Source organism: Impatiens glandulifera, chromosome 7 (assembly GCF_907164915.1).
Source record: "Impatiens glandulifera chromosome 7, dImpGla2.1, whole genome shotgun sequence".
NCBI classification, from domain to species: domain Eukaryota; kingdom Viridiplantae; phylum Streptophyta; class Magnoliopsida; order Ericales; family Balsaminaceae; genus Impatiens; species Impatiens glandulifera.
In genome coordinates, this window is record NC_061868.1 from 32,648,475 (window position 1) to 32,657,282 (window position 8,808).

At 32.8% G+C, this 8,808-nt stretch overlaps 1 long non-coding RNA gene across 1 annotated transcript; it reads left to right on the forward strand.

Annotated features, from left to right (window-relative positions):
* Positions 1 to 306, forward strand: LOC124944455. The gene is made up of 2 exons (XR_007099896.1): positions 1 to 142; positions 228 to 306. It is a non-coding gene; the product is annotated as an uncharacterized LOC124944455 (long non-coding RNA).
* Positions 307 to 8,808: the final 8,502 nt, after the last annotated feature.

Here is an 8,808-nt window from a genome sequence, read left to right on the forward strand (position 1 = left end):
TATATCAAGAACAATTCTTCAATGATCAAATGAAGATCATTCATGAAACTAGGGAAGAACTGGAATCCAAGTTTGAGAAGATGCTTCAAGAGAAATGACAGAAGGTTAAACAATCATCCAATAGTCCAAATAGCTCTTCTATGTAAGAAGGAATCCATCATCATCTAACTCTACATTCTTTTTTGAGTTTTATTTATGTTATATTGATGATATATACATTTACACAGAGTGGGGGATGAAATCACAAAGTTCATAAAAACTCAAGACAAGGAAATGAAAGAGTTTGAAACTGAGAGGGAGAATCTGCTCAAGAGGCACGATGAGAAGAAGAACGAAATGAAGAAGACTGTAGCTCAAGTGGAAAGACTTTGAACAAGAGGCTGAGGTCTCATGTTCCATTCCAACTGAAATCACTTTGATTGAAGTGGAGGTCATAGTGGACTGAAATCACTTTGATTGAAGTGGAGGTCATAGTGGTGGAGTGATGTGCTAGCCCCTACTTTTGGGACAAAACTCTGGTTAAAAAAAACGATTAGGATTAAGGTCATTCCCGAACTTAGCATTCAAGGGAAGCTGAAGATGTGCAACTCTAGCTTCTCTTGATCTCTTTCCACACTTGGAAGGCAATCAGCTGTTCTGCGAATATTTAGCCTTTCTATTATGTGATTATGGTGCCAAAACTTAAAAGGCATTGCATTAGATTTGCATGAGTGACGATCCTTACAATTCATTATTAGTAGTCCAAATGTGTCCTGCCAAGAGAAGAGGGATCAAAGACGATGACGAAGAAGATAATGTTTGTGAAAGTCCTTGCCACGTGCTTTTTAATAGTTATTTACTTCATCTGATTGCTCCAGATCTTTTGTTGGGGCTTTATACTTTTGAGTGGTCTATTGTTTAATTACTTATAGGTGTATATTAGTTTCATTTTTTGAAGGAGGTTTTAGTTGATTAGTTGTTTTGATTTTGAACCCAAATAGCTAATGTTTCTTTTTAAGGAATGCTAAACTTTTATATCATAATTTCAATTGGATAGGGCACCTTAAGTGGAGAGTTATGTCTGGATGGAATTTCCTAAGTTGAAGGGCCCAAAAATCAAAAGGTGTAAAGAAACCTACAAATTCAATTCCATTAAAAGTGGTTTCTTGATTGAAGTGAGATTGAAGATAAAGAGATCTTCCATTCAAAGTGGTCAATAACAAACAAGTCTATGTAAAATTAGTATCTTCTCTATAAATGGTATCCAAGATCTGATTCATAAAGAAAATCTTCTTATTTTTCTCAATTGCATGACCATTTTAAAAAAATATCAGGTGTTTTAAACTCAACTTTTCACTCACATTTTTAATCAACTAAGGCTTTAGCTTACAAACATAAATATCATCTTTAATCAAACTTGCATTCATTACGCACACCTTAAAGAAAATAATAGTACAAGAAAGGAAAATACATTTGCGATATACTAAGAAATAAGTAACCAGAAATTTATGTGCGAGATACCAAGAACCAGGAATTCAAGATAAATGATGGAAAAGTAGAAAACCAATAGAGGAAAGCCATTGACTACTCAAAACCATACAAAATAGTTTAAAACATGCAACTTCTGTTAGTTAAAAACTATAGAAATAGAACTATATACCATTCAAACAGTCATCTTACCCCACACCAATAGCAAATAAACCAACAATTATATTATTATTCTGTAAACACCGGCCAACTAGAGGGCATATATATCAACTATAGCTAATGACAAACTCCACAAGCTCTTTATGCCAACAGCAACAACAAGTTAGATGAAAAAACATACATTTAGCTTTTCAAATGAACAATTTCAATTTCACTTCTTTATTCATAAAGATCCATAAATCAGATAAGCCAAAAGGAGATAGATAGTTACACTCAATATAAGCAAAAATGTTACAATACAAAGTTCTTCATCTTAGTTTTATCAACCTTGTTATCAAATTATGAAAAAAGATGAAGAACCCAAATGAATCTAAGCACACCTGATTTCAGTAATTTGCTAAAGAAAAAAACCCATTATTGATCAGTAAAGACTACTCCACTAGTCTTCTTATTCACATATAATCCACATATAACAAAGAGACTGCAAAGAAACGGGAAGCAAGTACTGAAAGACAATGACAGAAGAAAACTCACTTGTTGTAGCCATAACGCGGAGGAGAGTTGCGACTGCAAATAAAAATTGGGAGAATACCAAACAAATGGGTATCTAATAAGATTAGCAAGCCAAATAAGCCAAAAGGAAGGCCCTTTGCAAAACATGAAGCCCTTCGCGAAACGTGAAACCCTTCGCGAAACGTGAAGTCTCATCGGATAAACGTACCATGTAGAACATTGCTCGTGCTCGTTGTGCTTATTGTCCGTCGTCGAAAGTCGTCGTTGGCGTCGTCGAAGAGCGCCGCCGTCGTCGAAGAGCACTGTCGCCGTTTAGGGTTAGAGAGAAGGAGGAGAAGAGCGGGAAGAGAGAAAGAGAAGAAAAAAATGAAACAAATATGCCGAAGTTATATTAAATAGTAAGGGTATTATAGACTTTTCACACTTTTCCACTTCGCGAAACGCGAAGGGCCTTCGTGTTACGCGATGAGGGTATTTTCGTCCAAAAAAATAAAGTGGTCACCAGAGCAATAAAAATTATGGGGTAACCACGGATGCAAATAAGTGATTCTTTAGGGTCTTTTTGTCAAATTTCCCAAAGATAACAGTGATATAAATATTTTCATCACAGATTTCAGTCATAAACTCACCAACCTAAAATGTACAACTCATCCAAAAAATCTCACATATTTCAGTCATAAACATGTCTAAGACATCACTTATTTCACAATAAATAATTTCAATTAGATTACCTGAGCATATTCTTGTATCAACAAAATGGTAGGGCAATAAATAGCCAAAATTTTCAAAATTGACCTACGGCTCTCCATTGCATCGTTGTCTAGTACCATGGCCAAAGAGTCCGATTCAACCACCATCGACGAAGGAAAGTCCAATTTAATGGATATCGGAGTCAAAGTCTATAATTCAACCACTATGAATGAAATACTTTTCATATCCGTCGAATAAAGCGAGTTAAACTCACTAGGCGTCGAATTCGGCCATGTAGGTAACCAAGACTTCGACATACTCTCATGGACCCATGAATCGAGCAAGAAATCAACTGATTTTTGCTCATTCGTAACATGCAATCACAAATCGATGTTGCTTATAGTGAGAATAACAGATGAATTAGACTTCCCTTTATCGATGGTATATTGAGAGAAGATGTCGATCAAGCATGATATTTAAAGAAGAGAGACTTTCAATTGAGTAGAGAGAGGGGAGTTGGGACGAGTAAGTGGGTGGGTTAAGGTCTTTAATTGTGTGTAAATTATTATAATAAAAGAAAAAAATATAGATAGATATATAGGACATATGTTGACTAATAAAGCAAATGTAAAGTTACTGTGGGAAAAAAATGTAAAACTTATGAAAATACAGAAAGAGTATAATATTATTTCTTAAAATTGTGCCCATTACAAATGCTAAAGTTTAGCATGGCATGGAGTGAGTATATTTTAAAATTTTAATTTTATATAAAATTAAAAATAATACTTAAAATAATAAAAATCTTAAAAATAGAATTTAAAATAAATGTACAAAATAGAGTAGTAAAACAATATTATTAAAATAATCTCTATCCACCATCTCTATTTTTCATACTTTATTTTTTATTTAGTTAATTTATATATTTTATTAATTTCTTACCAATTTTTTTATTAATCTATTTTATAACTCAATCATTCGATATATTATCAAATTAAACATAAGTTTTACTCATATTTGTAAGTAATAATACATTTTTTTTATCATCAAAGTACAATATCACAAAGAATAATAATAATAATGCATACATAAAAATAAATAAAAAGAAAATCACAAAATACACAAACAATACACAGATTAATTTTTGAAATCCCTGAAATTTGGTTCATCTACAATAATCATATTATGCATTATTATATGTATAATATATTTTTGTAATTTATTTTGTAGTTTAAAATATTTTCATATTCAATTAAATGAAATTAATATATAAAAATATATAGTCCTAAATTTAACTAAATAAATTAAAAAATAATAATTATAATAATATTGATCGAAGTATTGAGTGTTTTATAACTATAGATACTCTGATTTTAAATAAACTTTTAAATAAGTAAACTTTTACGATTTTAAATTTACAATAATAAGATTTTACGATTTTATAAATAATATTGATTTTACGATTCTATATGATTTTACTTTTATAAAAAAAATTATATTAATTAAATTAAAAATTAAAGTTATTATTTATTTAAATTAATTAATTAATATAATTAATAAATATAATTTTTATAGTGTTATTTATCTTTTATTAATTTTTAATTAATTTTATATTAAAATATATAATTTCTTAAAATTGACTAAATACACCATACAAAATTTTGAAAATTTTGTAGGACTCCCTTGTATTGGGATGAAGTAGGTGAGCGTGTTGTCATTGGGCCAGAATTAGTAGCTAATACCGCAGCCCTTGTAAGCAAGATTAGTGAAAGGTTATTAACAGCTCAAAGTCAACAGAAAAGCTATGCAGACAAGAAGCGACGCGACCTGAAGTTTGATAGAGGCGACCACGTTTTTCTCAAGGTTTCTCCCTGCAAAGGAATCATTAGATTTGGAAGAAAGGCAAGTTAAATCCCAGATATATTGGTCCCTTTGAGATCCTTGAAGAGGTCAGTGATGTGGCTTATAGACTAGCTCTTCCTCCAAGTTTGGATACAGTTCACAATGTGTTTCATGTGTCCAACTTGAGGAAATATATTCTCAATCCAACCCATGCATTCATCAGGAAGAAGTTCAGTGGACTCCTGATCTGGCTTATGAAGAGGTCCCAGATCATTGCTACACAAATATGAAAGCTGAGGAACAAGGAGATCAAAATGGTTAAGGTCCTTTGGAGCAATCATTCAAGTGATGAAGCGACTTGGGAAGTAGAGAAGGACATGCAACGTGATTATCCACAATTATTCGGTACATTTAATTTCGAGGTCGAATTTTTTTTATTAGTAGGGTAGAATTGTGACACCCAAAAATCACTTTAGGACCGAGGGTCTTCGGTCCTAGCCTAGGCCAAAGACTTAGTATAATTGTACTCACGACCGAGGAAATAGGATTCCAGAAAATCCAAGACATGGGACCGACACAGATGCCTTAGGTTCGTGGCATTTGATTTAAGACAGAGACATTTTCGGTAGGACCTAGAATGTGTTGTCTTAGGACCCAAAATGTTATCTTAAGACCCAAAATATTGACTTAGGACCGAGAATCTTGCCTTAGACCGAGACCCATGTTTCATTTGGACAAGTTATGTTCATTATTTAAACTACCCATAGCTTTAATTAAACAACCCATAGTTTTATTTAAACTACCCATAGTTTTATATTCCAACTTATGGTTTATTTAAACAACCCATAGTTTTGTTAAACAACCCATAGTTTTATTCAAACAACTCATGCAATAGCACATGCATTAGCCAAATGTCAAAAATATAGACACATGCCTTTTATTTAGGATCTGGTGACACTTGTCCAGCCCACCCCACCAGGACTTGGACTATATAAGGCTAACTATTGATTCATTCTCTTCGTGATGCCATTTTCTCTCTCTAAAACGAAAATTGAACAGCAAATCTTAAAAGCCTTGGAAGAACAACAAATATTAGAGCCTTGAAGATCCATCAATCTTAGCAGCTTTAGGATCATAAGACAAGTATCTTTCTTAAAACTCACTTTAGAAACCCACACCACTACAACAAAACATACTTTCAGCGACCCTTATATGCCAACCCATATTAAGCGTGAGTAAAAATTAAAAAAAAAAAACTTTTGCCAACCTTTATATCTATACCACCACCTTTATTTTTTTATATACCAACTTTGTAACTTTGTTAAAATCTTATAATTCAAATATTCTAAATTTTAATAATTTTTATGTTTTATTTTTAAACTTTGTAAATATTTTATTTTAATTTTTTAATCCTTTTTAAATTAAATTTGACTTAAAATTTTGTTAACATTAAAATTTAATTAATATTTTTTATATAACATAATTTTTAAACTTTTTATAGTATTATTAATATACGTCTTTTATTTAATTATTATTTAAATTTAATTAAAAGTAAAATATGAGAGAGTTCAGTAGTAGTGTTGATATGCCATTTATCCCACATTGGAGAAAAAGAAGAAGTTTTTGGTATATAAAATATGAGAGAGTTCATTAGTTTCTGAAGTGTTTTTAAGGTTATAATGTGCTGGATTATGGGTTCACCCTAAGGGTTTAGGGTTATGTTCATCAGGTACTTGAGAGATGAATGGCAAATGTGATAATAGTAGAGATAAAAAAAAAATCTAAAATGAAAATAGAAAATAACAAATTTTAAAAAAATAGTTTAAAAATAAAATAGACTTTTAGCGACGTTTTTTAATTTTGTCAACGCTTAAATAAGCGTTGTTAAAACTTTCGCCTTTCGGCAACGCTTGTACCGACGCTTAAATAAGCGTGGTAAAAACTTGTGCCCACCCTGCTTCTGGCGACGTAAGAATAAGTGTCGGTAATGTTTTTAGCGACGCTTTTAAAGGTTGACAGAAGTCTTTTTAAGCGCCGCCGAAAGTCATTTTTGTTAATCTTCATGTATTTTCTATAACAGATGCATGTTGTTCTTAAAGCTTGATTGGAATTTGCATGTGCATGATTTTAATGATAAACATGGTTGATCATCATGCTTTCAAAGTATGAGACGTTTTTATGGATTTATATCATGGTTTTCCAAAATAATAATATAATTCTGCACTGCATGTTCTTAGTTTACAAAGGCTGATCTAGTTTTCCTTGCATGGTTCTGTTTTACAAAACATATTCTGTTTTTATAATAATGGTGAAACAATATAAGGCATTGACGGATTTTATGGGATGATGTCTAACCAAGATGAGCTATGGTGGTTTGATTCCAAAATTATGGCTGATTTTATTATTATCTAGGACTAAGTTCTGGAGACGAGCTCCCAGAATATCTACCCACACATACATGTGTCCAAATAGGAATGTGGGTTTTAAAGATGGACTCCGGAGAGTACCCTTCCAATCATGTGCTCAAAAAGTCACGGACTCTTCCCTTCAGGTTCAGCTCTGAAGGGTTTAGGGTCAATTCATGTGCTCAAGCTATGACTGTACATTCACCTTGATTAAATTCGTTTACAACTCACATGCATCTTTTTATAAATCATGTTTCTGCATAACTTACTATTGGGACATGAATGATATTATTTTATTGCATTGTTTTGAAATCCTGTAAATGTTTGTTGAGTCATTAGACTCACTATGCTTGTGTGGTGTAGATAGTCATCCTTAGATTTATATGGTAGCTGGAGAGAATCCTTGGAGTGAAAGCAACTTGCAGGATTGAGTGTGGAAGGAAGGACCTTAGCTGATTATTTTTGGTGTATTTTTGTGAACTCTTGCTGTATGACTGCAATTTGTTTTAAAATAGACTAAGTACTTTGTAATGTTTCAAAACTGCTGGACCTATTTATAGTAAAGAACAAAATGTTTTATGGTATCTTTTGGCATAAAGTGCCCATGTTTGTAAAACATGTCTTTAAATGATGAATCCACCTTTTAGCTTCCGCTTATGTGACAGTTTCTGGTATATTATATGTTCAAGCATGCTTAGGTTCCATCATCTCTATACTAGACCTGTAATTTAGATTTAGGGACGTTTCATTTGGTATCAGAGCAATGGTCCCGATCCTTTGTACTCCCACACTCATGTGTCTGCTGTTGCCCCTCCAAGAGCTCTTCTTCAAAGTCTGTAAGTTATTTGATAACTTGCATCATAAAATTGTTATTATTATAATTAAATAAGTAATGTCAATACAGTAATGAGATAGGGCAGCAACCCAACTTATGCATTTTTATAAAATGATAAGCTATTATTAAGATGTAGTTTTATTTCTATTAGAGCCATGAGAAGAGGGACTAGGGAAAATGTTGTTACTTCTTCAGACGAACCAACCAGGGATGATGTTTTAATTGGGCTGGTAGAGGCGTTGAGAGATTAGAACCAAATCCAAAGTGAGCAAATGCGGAAAATGTTTCATGTCAATATGAACAATAATAACAACCAAGGTAGTAACAAAAAAAACTGATGGAGGACAACAACTGATATACAAGAAATTCATGGGCTTCAAACCAGCTGAGTTCAAGGAAAGCATTGTTCCCATGGTTGATGAGGAATGGATCCAGTCCCTAGAAACAATCTTTGAGTTAATGAAAATTAGTAATGGGGATAGGGTGCGATGCACAACTTTTATGTTTAGAGACGATGCTCGCATATGGTGGCAAAGAGCAAAGTCTACTGTAGACCTTTCTACTATATCCTAGAAAGAATTCAAGGACACCTTTTTATGGTAAATATTTCACCCTTAGCACCATAAACAAGTTGGCCCGTGAGTTTCTGGAAATCAGACAAGGTGACGCTAGTGTGGCTAACTATGTGAAGAAGTTTGAGAGGGGACGATATTTTGCTCCCATGATCTTTGGGAGTGCTGCAATGGAGCTTAATCATTTTATGGAGGGGATTAATGCTACTATTATGAGGGACGTGCGCCTTAGTGGAGCGACCACTATGAGAGAAATTATTGAGAAGGCGTTGATGGCAGAAAATGATAGCTGACATTATAAAGGAGTCCCAAGCCAAGAGAAACAACT